Genomic DNA, 13,945 nt, shown 5'->3' on the forward strand with positions numbered 1-13,945 from the left:
CAGCTCAGGGATTTGAACTTGCAACCTTTGGGTTACTAGTCCAACACTCTAACCACTCAGCTACCCTGCCACCCTGTAATGTAGTGAACATTATGTCACAATCCAGTACATGTATTCATACTGTGGGATTCCAGTTCCATGTTTTACAGTAGCCAGACGGCAGGAGTGATATGCCATGTGAACTATGGAATGCCAGCAAACTTCTGAGTAAAGTTAAACTAAACTATACGAATGCCCCGACCTCAGTTCTTATAAACATAAGCCATCTAAATAACTGGATGTTACACCAGTGACATCAATAAGGGATCATAGGTTTCACCTGGATTCACTAGGTCTGTCTATGTCATGGAAAGAACCGGTGTCCTTAAAGTTTTGTATACTCAGTGTAGAGTATATATTTATGTCTCTGGTATGGTATATGTGAGGTATCACCTGTATTCATTTCAGTAACTCTATGCCAGTGGAAACAGTCCATTCTCAAATCAAATTTATTTGGCTTCAAAATTGCTTAATATAAAGGCATAGTATGTGATTTGGTAAGCTGACGATTTTGGGGAAATATTATGTCACCCTTAGGTACATGTGTTGTGTGTACGTGTGCAGAGCCTGGGCGTCCAAGGCTACCTCTGTGGAGCCCGGGTCGGTGGTGATCATGATTCACATTGAGGTTGCCACAGGATGCTGGATGGTACTTCCTGAATGAGAAGATTCAGAGGGGGTTGGTTAGGTTAGCAATGCAGCTGAACACATTGTCTGAATAGTGATGTACTGTGTACCAAGTGCTGTACAGGACTTACAACACATTCAGATAGTACTGAAGCTTTGTGACGTGAAGATATGGCTGTTACTGCAGTGGTGTGGAGGCTGCATTGTGGGGTCTGGTGGACTGACAGAGTTGGCAGGAGAAGATGGAGGAGCCTGGAGGTCAAAACATGATGAATAAAAAAAATCTAAATAATAAAATACCAACTGTTAAAGTCTAAGATATATTTCAGGAACCTTTTGACAGCTTGTTATGATAAAAAAATATTTACAATCATAACGCCTACAGAACATTTTGCTCTATGTAAATGCTTAACAAGTTCCTATAGAGCTGCAGAAATGCATTCAGTTTAACTGAGGTACAGTATCACATTGTAGCATTGATGTCAGTGAAGAAGAATCTGCAACTACCTGCTCTGTGGTCCCACCTGGCTCCTCAATGAAGTAGAGGTTGAGCAACATGGGGTACTATGAAGATTAATTTTGGGTACCAATATTTGTAATTCGATATCAATATAACAGTAGTTTTTTTTAGTAGTTTATGTTCTAGTTCAAATTCTGGTATATTCATTTTCTAGTTTGAGTTCTAGTAAATTCATATTCTAGTTGATGTTCTAGTAAATTCATAATCTAGTTTACATTCTAACAAGTAATTTTATAGTTTAGATTATAGTAAATACATAATCTAGTTTATATTCTAGCAAGTAATTTCATAGTTTAGATTATAGTAAATTCATAATGTAGTTTATATTCTAGCAGGTAATTTTATAGTTTAGATTGTAGTAAATTCATATTCTAGTTTATGTTCTAATCTTTTAATGTTCTGGTAGTTTGTATTTTAGTATTACAAGCGCAAACATTAGGCATAAAATAAGTTAAATGACAACTTCAATCTCCAGGATCTCTCCCCTCTCTTCAAACAGGAATAACAACATAGTTAAGTGATGACGCCAAAGAAGCGAGTGTTTGAAGTTAATACAGTTGATGTCAGAAGTTTGGCTGGAAACGTTCTTATCCCTTGCTTGCTTGCTAGCTAGCCAACAATGGCTAACATACAGTCATGTCAAAAAGTGCAGCCAGAATAACAGCAAAGTAGCTGCATTTGCATTTGTTTAAGATGTTTTCTATTTACATTTATTTGGATACATCCATAACAATGAGCTAATGACGCACGTGCTCTCTCGACAGGACACTGTTGTTCAGAAGAGCTAGCCAACAACACAACTAACACAATCACTTCAAACTGAAGTTGGAAAGACACCAAACTAGCTACACTTCGTATCATTTATTGTATTTTTTTTATTGATAATTCTTTGTATATATCCATAGAAATTATGCTGATTCAGGATTTCGACTGGTTGAGAAAAGCTGCTTGCCTGTCTGTCTCATCCCGACACCTGGAGATCAAATTTGATTATTGAAATAATGTTGCAAATGTCAGAGACAGAAAGCAGCGTTTATACAAATTCTCCAGTGCTGAGAACTAAATGTGAAATGTGAGATAATATCTAGATGTTTTTTTATAAATTGCCTGGATGGGCTGATGAGACAGTGGATTGATTGCGCAGTCATATGGAAATAGGCATTTTAACGTCATAGATTTAGCCGGAGGTAAGTTGTGGAATAGACACCTGCTGGAATGTGCTTTTAACCAATCTTATGCCTGCCCATACCAACAAGTCCAAATCCTCACACAGATACAGACACAGATACAGACTTAGACTTTATGTCCTGCAAATGAGTAACCCCCATCCGAGTCAGCCCTGGTTGCATCCTTATCACATTGGCAGCCATGAGGGGTGGCTCATTCCTTGGGCAAGAAGAAAAAAAAGAAAAAAAATTGACATCCAAATGCATTCAGCTGAAATGTGTCTACTGCATTTAAACCAACCCTGGGGAATAGTAGGTTAACTGCCTTGATCAGGGGCAAAATGACAGATTTTTACCTTGTCAGCTTGGGGATTCGATCCCAACGCTCTAACCACAAGGCTATAATATGGTCACCGCAACAGCGCTATTCATGCAGAAGGTATTCAATAAGGTGTTGGCCATTGTTTATTTTGTCACATCCATGGATACCCATAGGTCTCTCATTGTTGCTATTGTCGGATCCCACTTTAGAAAAGATGTCACTGATAAGCAGAAATGTGTAATGCTGGGGTTCGTTAGAAATAGCCAGTTGTAGTTGTTTGTGCCAGCTGTCCTTGTCCTCCTTTTCAAATTTGTTGGTGGGTGCATAGCTCTGCAAGATTGTGAGTTTGCAGAACCTAGCTCTCAGGGTCTTAGAGGCATGAAAACCTCCCCACCACAACAAAGTCACAGCACAAGGAGAGGAAGCTGAGGTGGAGCAACATGGGAGATAACCAGAATTGTTTTGACCTGAGATTCAGCAGTTAAAACATCTAAATCTTTCAGGTCAAAATGAACACCACCCATAATGTTTCCACCCCAGTGATGAGCATGAGATATGGGCCGAAAACTCATCCCAGGAATGGAAGATGTCACTGTACTCCTAATTACATTTTCAAGCTCATCACTGCGGTGGAAACATTATGGGTGGTGTGCATAACGACCTGAAAGGTTCAGATGGATTTCCTGCTGAATCTCAGGTCAATACATTTCTGGCTGCATGGGGATAATGAAAATTATTTTAAAAATATTTTATTTGTATATGAATGTTTAAATGAATTCAATGAATGAATCAAATAGAATATATATTTTTTCATTTCTGATTTCCACACCACTGTGAAATACTTATAAGTGTCTTTGGGGTAGTCTATTTTAACATTCTATCATAAATAGCACATGTAGAATTTACATTTTTTCAAATCTACAGTGGTGACAATTAAAGTGACAGGGTTGACCTAACAGAGTTAATGATTTAATTTCAAATAAGCCATAACTCCCCTGTGACAGGGGAAATGGAGGGATGTTGTGTGTAACAGGGAAATGGAGGGTTGTTGTGTGTGACAGGAGAAATGGAGGGTTGTTGTGTGTAACAGGGGAAATGGAGGGTTGTTGTGTGTAACAGGGGAAATGGAGGATTGTTGTGTGTGACAGGGGAAATGGAGGGTGGTTGTGTGTAACAGGGGAAATGGAGGGTTGTTGTGTGTGTGACAGGAGAAATGGAGGGTTGTTGTGTGTGACAGGAGAAATGGAGGGTTGTTGTGTGTAACAGGGGACATGGAGGGTTGTTTTGTGTAACATGGGAAATGGAGGATTGTTGTGTGTGACAGGGGAAATGGAGGATTGTTGTGTGTAACAGGGGAAATGGAGGGTTGTTTTGTGTAATAGGGAAATGGAGGGTTGTTGTGTGTGACAGGGGAAATGGAGGGTTGTTGTGTGTGACAGGGAAATGGAGGATTGTTGTGTGTAACATGGGAAATGGAAGATTGTTGTGTGTGACAGGGGAAATGGAGGGTTGTTGTGTGTGACAGGGGAAATGGAGGGTTGTTGTGTGTGACAGGGAAATGGAGGATTGTTGTGTGTGACAGGGAAATGGAGGATTGTTGTGTGTAACATGGGAAATGGAGGACTGTTGTGTGTGACAGGGAAATGGAGGATTGTTGTGTGTAACAGGGAAATTGAGGGTTGTTGTGTGTAACAGGGAAATGGAGGGTTGTTGTGTGTAACATGGGAAATGGAGGATTGTTGTGTGTGACAGGGGAAATGGAGGATTGTTGTGTGTAACAGGGAAATGGAGGGTTGTTTTGTGTAACAGGGAAATGGAGGGTTGTTGTGTGTGACAGGGAAATGGAGGGTTATTGTGTGTGAAAGGAGAAATGGAGGGTTGTTGTGTGTGACAGGGTACATGGGGGTTGTTGTGTGTAACAGGGGAAATGGAGGGTTGTTGTGTGTAACAGGGGAAATGGAGGGTTGTTGTGTGAGACAGGGTAAATGGAGCGTTATTGTGTGAGACAGGGTAAATGGAGCGTTATTGTGTGAGACAGGGTAAATGGAGGGTTATTGTGTGAGACAGGTGAAATGGAATGTTGTTGTGTGTGACAGAGCAAACTGAGGGTTGTTGGGTGTGACACACACACTTTGGCACCTTGCCAAGATAGTATAGGAGGAAACATGAGAATAAAACCAGGAGGGGAACATATCAGAGAAACTGACTCGATTTAAGATGTTTTCTATTTACATTTATTTGGATACATCCATAACAATGAGCTAATGACGCACGTGCTCTCTCGACAGGACACTGTTGTTCAGAAGAGCTAGCCAACAACACAACTAACACAATCACTTCAAACTGAAGTTGGAAAGACACCAAACTAGCTACACTTCGTATCATTTATTGTATTTTTTTATTGATAATTCTTTGTATATATCCATAGAAATTATGCTGATTCAGGATTTCGACTGGTTGAGAAAAGCTGCTTGCCTGTCTGTCTCATCCCGACACCTGGAGATCAAATTTGATTATTGAAATAATGTTGCAAATGTCAGAGACAGAAAGCAGCGTTTATACAAATTCTCCAGTGCTGAGAACTAAATGTGAAATGTGAGATAATATCTAGATGTTTTTTATAAATTGCCTGGATGGGCTGATGAGACAGTGGATTGATTGCGCAGTCATATGGAAATAGGCATTTTAACGTCATAGATTTAGCCGGAGGTAAGTTGTGGAATAGACACCTGCTGGAATGTGCTTTTAACCAATCTTATGCCTGCCCATACCAACAAGTCCAAATCCTCACACAGATACAGACACAGATACAGACTTAGACTTTATGTCCTGCAAATGAGTAACCCCCATCCGAGTCAGCCCTGGTTGCATCCTTATCACATTGGCAGCCATGAGGGGTGGCTCATTCCTTGGGCAAGAAGAAAAAAAAAAAAAAATTGACATCCAAATGCATTCAGCTGAAATGTGTCTACTGCATTTAAACCAACCCTGGGGAATAGTAGGTTAACTGCCTTGATCAGGGGCAAAATGACAGATTTTTACCTTGTCAGCTTGGGGATTCGATCCCAACGCTCTAACCACAAGGCTATAATATGGTCACCGCAACAGCGCTATTCATGCAGAAGGTATTCAATAAGGTGTTGGCCATTGTTTATTTTGTCACATCCATGGATACCCATAGGTCTCTCATTGTTGCTATTGTCGGATCCCACTTTAGAAAAGATGTCACTGATAAGCAGAAATGTGTAATGCTGGGGTTCGTTAGAAATAGCCAGTTGTAGTTGTTTGTGCCAGCTGTCCTTGTCCTCCTTTTCAAATTTGTTGGTGGGTGCATAGCTCTGCAAGATTGTGAGTTTGCAGAACCTAGCTCTCAGGGTCTTAGAGGCACGAAAACCTCCCCACCACAACAAAGTCACAGCACAAGGAGAGGAAGCTGAGGTGGAGCAACATGGGAGATAACCAGAATTGTTTTGACCTGAGATTCAGCAGTTAAAACATCTAAATCTTTCAGGTCAAAATGAACACCACCCATAATGTTTCCACCCCAGTGATGAGCATGAGATATGGGCCGAAAACTCATCCCAGGAATGGAAGATGTCACTGTACTCCTAATTACATTTTCAAGCTCATCACTGCGGTGGAAACATTATGGGTGGTGTGCATAACGACCTGAAAGGTTCAGATGGATTTCCTGCTGAATCTCAGGTCAATACATTTCTGGCTGCATGGGGATAATGAAAATTATTTTAAAAATATTTTATTTGTATATGAATGTTTAAATGAATTCAATGAATGAATCAAATAGAATATATATTTTTTCATTTCTGATTTCCACACCACTGTGAAATACTTATAAGTGTCTTTGGGGTAGTCTATTTTAACATTCTATAATAAATAGCACATGTTCAATTTACATTTTTTCAAATCTACAGGAGTGACAGTTAAAGTGACAGGGTTTACCTAACAGAGTTAATGATTTAATTTCAAATAAGCCATAACTTCCCCTGTGACAGGGGAAATGGAGGGTTGTTGTGTGTAACAGGGGAAATGGAGGGTTGTTGTGTGTAACAGGGGAAATGGAGGGTTGTTGTGTGTAACAGGGGAAATGGAGGATTGTTGTGTGTGACAGGGGAAATGGAGGGTTGTTGTGTGTAACAGGGGAAATGGAGGGTTGTTGTGTGTGTGACAGGAGAAATGGAGGGTTGTTGTGTGTGACAGGAGAAATGGAGGGTTGTTGTGTGTAACAGGGGACATGGAGGGTTGTTTTGTGTAACATGGGAAATGGAGGATTGTTGTGTGTGACAGGGGAAATGGAGGATTGTTGTGTGTAACAGGGAAATGGAGGGTTGTTTTGTGTAATAGGGGAAATGGAGGGTTGTTGTGTGTGACAGGGGAAATGGAGGGTTGTTGTGTGTGACAGGGGAAATGGAGGATTGTTGTGTGTAACATGGGAAATGGAAGATTGTTGTGTGTGACAGGGAAATGGAGGGTTGTTGTGTGTGACAGGGGAAATGGAGGGTTGTTGTGTGTGACAGGGGAAATGGAGGATTGTTGTGTGTGACAGGGGAAATGGAGGATTGTTGTGTGTAACAGGGGAAATGGAGGGTTGTTGTGTGTGACAGGGGAAATGGAGGATTGTTGTGTGTAACAGGGGAAATGGAGGGTTGTTGTGTGTAACAGGGGAAATGGAGGGTTGTTGTGTGTAACATGGGAAATGGAGGATTGTTGTGTGTGACAGGGGAAATGGAGGATTGTTGTGTGTAACAGGGGAAATGGAGGGTTGTTTTGTGTAACAGGGGAAATGGAGGGTTGTTGTGTGTGACAGGGGAAATGGAGGGTTATTGTGTGTGAAAGGAGAAATGGAGGGTTGTTGTGTGTGACAGGGTACATGGGGGTTGTTGTGTGTAACAGGGGAAATGGAGGGTTGTTGTGTGAGACAGGGTAAATGGAGCGTTATTGTGTGAGACAGGGTAAATGGAGCGTTATTGTGTGAGACAGGGTAAATGGAGGGTTATTGTGTGAGACAGGTGAAATGGAATGTTGTTGTGTGTGACAGGTGAAATGGAATGTTTTTGTTTGTGACAGAGCAAACTGAGGGTTGTTGGGTGTGACACACACACTTTGGCACCTTGCCAAGATAGTATAGGAGGAAACATGAGAATAAAACCAGGAGGGGAACATATCAGAGAAACTGACTCGATTTAAGATGTTTTCTATTTACATTTATTTGGATACATCCATAACAATGAGCTAATGACGCACGTGCTCTCTCGACAGGACACTGTTGTTCAGAAGAGCTAGCCAACAACACAACTAACACAATCACTTCAAACTGAAGTTGGAAAGACACCAAACTAGCTACACTTCGTATCATTTATTGTATTTTTTTTATTGATAATTCTTTGTATATATCCATAGAAATTATGCTGATTCAGGATTTCGACTGGTTGAGAAAAGCTGCTTGCCTGTCTGTCTCATCCCGACACCTGGAGATCAAATTTGATTATTGAAATAATGTTGCAAATGTCAGAGACAGAAAGCAGCGTTTATACAAATTCTCCAGTGCTGAGAACTAAATGTGAAATGTGAGATAATATCTAGATGTTTTTTTATAAATTGCCTGGATGGGCTGATGAGACAGTGGATTGATTGCGCAGTCATATGGAAATAGGCATTTTAACGTCATAGATTTAGCCGGAGGTAAGTTGTGGAATAGACACCTGCTGGAATGTGCTTTTAACCAATCTTATGCCTGCCCATACCAACAAGTCCAAATCCTCACACAGATACAGACACAGATACAGACTTAGACTTTATGTCCTGCAAATGAGTAACCCCCATCCGAGTCAGCCCTGGTTGCATCCTTATCACATTGGCAGCCATGAGGGGTGGCTCATTCCTTGGGCAAGAAGAAAAAAGAAAAAAAAATTGACATCCAAATGCATTCAGCTGAAATGTGTCTACTGCATTTAAACCAACCCTGGGGAATAGTAGGTTAACTGCCTTGATCAGGGGCAAAATGACAGATTTTTACCTTGTCAGCTTGGGGATTCGATCCCAACGCTCTAACCACAAGGCTATAATATGGTCACCGCAACAGCGCTATTCATGCAGAAGGTATTCAATAAGGTGTTGGCCATTGTTTATTTTGTCACATCCATGGATACCCATAGGTCTCTCATTGTTGCTATTGTCGGATCCCACTTTAGAAAAGATGTCACTGATAAGCAGAAATGTGTAATGCTGGGGTTCGTTAGAAATAGCCAGTTGTAGTTGTTTGTGCCAGCTGTCCTTGTCCTCCTTTTCAAATTTGTTGGTGGGTGCATAGCTCTGCAAGATTGTGAGTTTGCAGAACCTAGCTCTCAGGGTCTTAGAGGCATGAAAACCTCCCCACCACAACAAAGTCACAGCACAAGGAGAGGAAGCTGAGGTGGAGCAACATGGGAGATAACCAGAATTGTTTTGACCTGAGATTCAGCAGTTAAAACATCTAAATCTTTCAGGTCAAAATGAACACCACCCATAATGTTTCCACCCCAGTGATGAGCATGAGATATGGGCCGAAAACTCATCCCAGGAATGGAAGATGTCACTGTACTCCTAATTACATTTTCAAGCTCATCACTGCGGTGGAAACATTATGGGTGGTGTGCATAACGACCTGAAAGGTTCAGATGGATTTCCTGCTGAATCTCAGGTCAATACATTTCTGGCTGCATGGGGATAATGAAAATTATTTTAAAAATATTTTATTTGTATATGAATGTTTAAATGAATTCAATGAATGAATCAAATAGAATATATATTTTTTCATTTCTGATTTCCACACCACTGTGAAATACTTATAAGTGTCTTTGGGGTAGTCTATTTTAACATTCTATCATAAATAGCACATGTAGAATTTACATTTTTTTCAAATCTACAGTGGTGACAATTAAAGTGACAGGGTTGACCTAACAGAGTTAATGATTTAATTTCAAATAAGCCATAACTCCCCCTGTGACAGGGGAAATGGAGGGATGTTGTGTGTAACAGGGGAAATGGAGGGTTGTTGTGTGTGACAGGAGAAATGGAGGGTTGTTGTGTGTAACAGGGGAAATGGAGGGTTGTTGTGTGTAACAGGGGAAATGGAGGATTGTTGTGTGTGACAGGGGAAATGGAGGGTGGTTGTGTGACAGGGGAAATGGAGGGTTGTTGTGTGTGTGACAGGAGAAATGGAGGGTTGTTGTGTGTGACAGGAGAAATGGAGGGTTGTTGTGTGTAACAGGGGACATGGAGGGTTGTTTTGTGTAACATGGGAAATGGAGGATTGTTGTGTGTGACAGGGGAAATGGAGGATTGTTGTGTGTAACAGGGGAAATGGAGGGTTGTTTTGTGTAATAGGGGAAATGGAGGGTTGTTGTGTGTGACAGGGGAAATGGAGGGTTGTTGTGTGTGACAGGAAATGGAGGGTTGTTGTGTGTAACATGGGAAATGGAAGATTGTTGTGTGTGACAGGGGAAATGGAGGGTTGTTGTGTGTGACAGGGGAAATGGAGGGTTGTTGTGTGTGACAGGGGAAATGGAGGATTGTTGTGTGTGACAGGGGAAATGGAGGATTGTTGTGTGTAACATGGGAAATGGAGGACTGTTGTGTGTGACAGGGGAAATGGAGGATTGTTGTGTGTAACAGGGAAATGGAGGGTTGTTGTGTGTAACAGGGGAAATGGAGGGTTGTTGTGTGTAACATGGGAAATGGAGGATTGTTGTGTGTGACAGGGGAAATGGAGGATTGTTGTGTGTAACAGGGGAAATGGAGGGTTGTTTTGTGTAACAGGGGAAATGGAGGGTTGTTGTGTGTGACAGGGGAAATGGAGGGTTATTGTGTGTGAAAGGAGAAATGGAGGGTTGTTGTGTGTGACAGGGTACATGGGGGGTTGTTGTGTGTAACAGGGGAAATGGAGGGTTGTTGTGTGTAACAGGGGAAATGGAGGGTTGTTGTGTGAGACAGGGTAAATGGAGCGTTATTGTGTGAGACAGGGTAAATGGAGCGTTATTGTGTGAGACAGGGTAAATGGAGGGTTATTGTGTGAGACAGGTGAAATGGAATGTTGTTGTGTGTGACAGGTGAAATGGAATGTTTTTGTTTGTGACAGAGCAAACTGAGGGTTGTTGGGTGTGACACACACACTTTGGCACCTTGCCAAGATAGTATAGGAGGAAACATGAGAATAAAACCAGGAGGGGAACATATCAGAGAAACTGACTCGATTTAAGATGTTTTCTATTTACATTTATTTGGATACATCCATAACAATGAGCTAATGACGCACGTGCTCTCTCGACAGGACACTGTTGTTCAGAAGAGCTAGCCAACAACACAACTAACACAATCACTTCAAACTGAAGTTGGAAAGACACCAAACTAGCTACACTTCGTATCATTTATTGTATTTTTTTTATTGATAATTCTTTGTATATATCCATAGAAATTATGCTGATTCAGGATTTCGACTGGTTGAGAAAAGCTGCTTGCCTGTCTGTCTCATCCCGACACCTGGAGATCAAATTTGATTATTGAAATAATGTTGCAAATGTCAGAGACAGAAAGCAGCGTTTATACAAATTCTCCAGTGCTGAGAACTAAATGTGAAATGTGAGATAATATCTAGATGTTTTTTTATAAATTGCCTGGATGGGCTGATGAGACAGTGGATTGATTGCGCAGTCATATGGAAATAGGCATTTTAACGTCATAGATTTAGCCGGAGGTAAGTTGTGGAATAGACACCTGCTGGAATGTGCTTTTAACCAATCTTATGCCTGCCCATACCAACAAGTCCAAATCCTCACACAGATACAGACACAGATACAGACTTAGACTTTATGTCCTGCAAATGAGTAACCCCCATCCGAGTCAGCCCTGGTTGCATCCTTATCACATTGGCAGCCATGAGGGGTGGCTCATTCCTTGGGCAAGAAGAAAAAGAAAAAAAAAATTGACATCCAAATGCATTCAGCTGAAATGTGTCTACTGCATTTAAACCAACCCTGGGGAATAGTAGGTTAACTGCCTTGATCAGGGGCAAAATGACAGATTTTTACCTTGTCAGCTTGGGGATTCGATCCCAACGCTCTAACCACAAGGCTATAATATGGTCACCGCAACAGCGCTATTCATGCAGAAGGTATTCAATAAGGTGTTGGCCATTGTTTATTTTGTCACATCCATGGATACCCATAGGTCTCTCATTGTTGCTATTGTCGGATCCCACTTTAGAAAAGATGTCACTGATAAGCAGAAATGTGTAATGCTGGGGTTCGTTAGAAATAGCCAGTTGTAGTTGTTTGTGCCAGCTGTCCTTGTCCTCCTTTTCAAATTTGTTGGTGGGTGCATAGCTCTGCAAGATTGTGAGTTTGCAGAACCTAGCTCTCAGGGTCTTAGAGGCATGAAAACCTCCCCACCACAACAAAGTCACAGCACAAGGAGAGGAAGCTGAGGTGGAGCAACATGGGAGATAACCAGAATTGTTTTGACCTGAGATTCAGCAGTTAAAACATCTAAATCTTTCAGGTCAAAATGAACACCACCCATAATGTTTCCACCCCAGTGATGAGCATGAGATATGGGCCGAAAACTCATCCCAGGAATGGAAGATGTCACTGTACTCCTAATTACATTTTCAAGCTCATCACTGCGGTGGAAACATTATGGGTGGTGTGCATAACGACCTGAAAGGTTCAGATGGATTTCCTGCTGAATCTCAGGTCAATACATTTCTGGCTGCATGGGGGATAATGAAAATTATTTTAAAAATATTTTATTTGTATATGAATGTTTAAATGAATTCAATGAATGAATCAAATAGAATATATATTTTTTCATTTCTGATTTCCACACCACTGAAATAATTATAAGTGTCTTTGGGGTAGTCTATTTTAACATTCTATCATAAATAGCACATGTAGAATTTACATTTTTTTCAAATCTACAGTGGTGACAATTAAAGTGACAGGGTTGACCTAACAGAGTTAATGATTTAATTTCAAATAAGCCATAACTCCCCCTGTGACAGGGGAAATGGAGGGATGTTGTGTGTGACAGGAGAAATGGAGGGTTGTTGTGTGTAACAGGGGAAATGGAGGGTTGTTGTGTGTGACAGGAGAAATGGAGGGTTGTTGTGTGTAACAGGGGAAATGGAGGGTTGTTGTGTGTAACAGGGGAAATGGAGGGTTGTTGTGTGTGACAGGGGAAATGGAGGGTTGTTGTGTGTAACAGGGGAAATGGAGGGTTGTTGTGTGTGACAGGAGAAATGGAGGGTTGTTGTGTGTGACAGGAGAAATGGAGGGTTGTTGTGTGTGACAGGGGAAATGGAGGATTGTTGTGTGTAACGGGAAATGGAGGATTGTTGTGTGTGACAGGGGAAATGGAGGATTGTTGTGTGTAACAGGGGAAATGGAGGGTTGTTTTGTGTAATAGGGGAAATGGAGGGTTGTTGTGTGTGACAGGGGAAATGGAGGGTTGTTGTGTGTGACAGGGGAAATGGAGGATTGTTGTGTGTAACATGGGAAATGGAAGATTGTTGTGTGTGACAGGGGAAATGGAGGGTTGTTGTGTGTGACAGGGGAAATGGAGGGTTGTTGTGTGTGACAGGGGAAATGGAGGATTGTTGTGTGTGACAGGGGAAATGGAGGATTGTTGTGTGTAACATGGGAAATGGAGGACTGTTGTGTGTGACAGGGGAAATGGAGGATTGTTGTGTGTAACAGGGGAAATGGAGGGTTGTTGTGTGTAACAGGGGAAATGGAGGGTTGTTGTGTGTAACAGGGGAAATGGAGGATTGTTGTGTGTGACAGGGGAAATGGAGGATTGTTGTGTGTAACAGGGGAAATGGAGGGTTGTTTTGTGTAACAGGGGAAATGGAGGGTTGTTGTGTGTGACAGGGGAAATGGAGGGTTATTGTGTGTGAAAGGAGAAATGGAGGGTTGTTGTGTGTGACAGGGGAAATGGAGGGTTGTTGTGTGTAACAGGGGAAATGGAGGGTTGTTGTGTGTAACAGGGGAAATGGAGGGTTGTTGTGTGAGACAGGGTAAATGGAGCGTTATTGTGTGAGACAGGGTAAATGGAGCGTTATTGTGTGAGACAGGGTAAATGGAGGGTTATTGTGTGAGACAGGTGAAATGGAATGTTGTTGTGTGTGACAGGTGAAATGGAATGTTTTTGTTTGTGACAGAGCAAACTGAGGGTTGTTGGGTGTGACACACACACTTTGGCACCTTGCCAAGATAGTAT

General features: G+C 41.6%; 1 long non-coding RNA gene across 1 annotated transcript; it reads right to left on the reverse strand.

Annotated features, from left to right (window-relative positions):
• Positions 1-613: 613 nt before the first annotated feature.
• On the reverse strand, positions 614-1,214 carry LOC121846010. Its single transcript, XR_006082976.1, has 3 exons — positions 1,174-1,214; positions 798-918; positions 614-695 (listed from the first exon to the last, which is right to left on the reverse strand). It is a non-coding gene; the product is annotated as an uncharacterized LOC121846010 (long non-coding RNA).
• Positions 1,215-13,945: the final 12,731 nt, after the last annotated feature.

The sequence above is a fragment of the Oncorhynchus tshawytscha genome, unplaced genomic scaffold, assembly GCF_018296145.1.
Source record: "Oncorhynchus tshawytscha isolate Ot180627B unplaced genomic scaffold, Otsh_v2.0 Un_scaffold_339_pilon_pilon, whole genome shotgun sequence".
NCBI classification, from domain to species: Eukaryota; Metazoa; Chordata; class Actinopteri; order Salmoniformes; family Salmonidae; genus Oncorhynchus; species Oncorhynchus tshawytscha.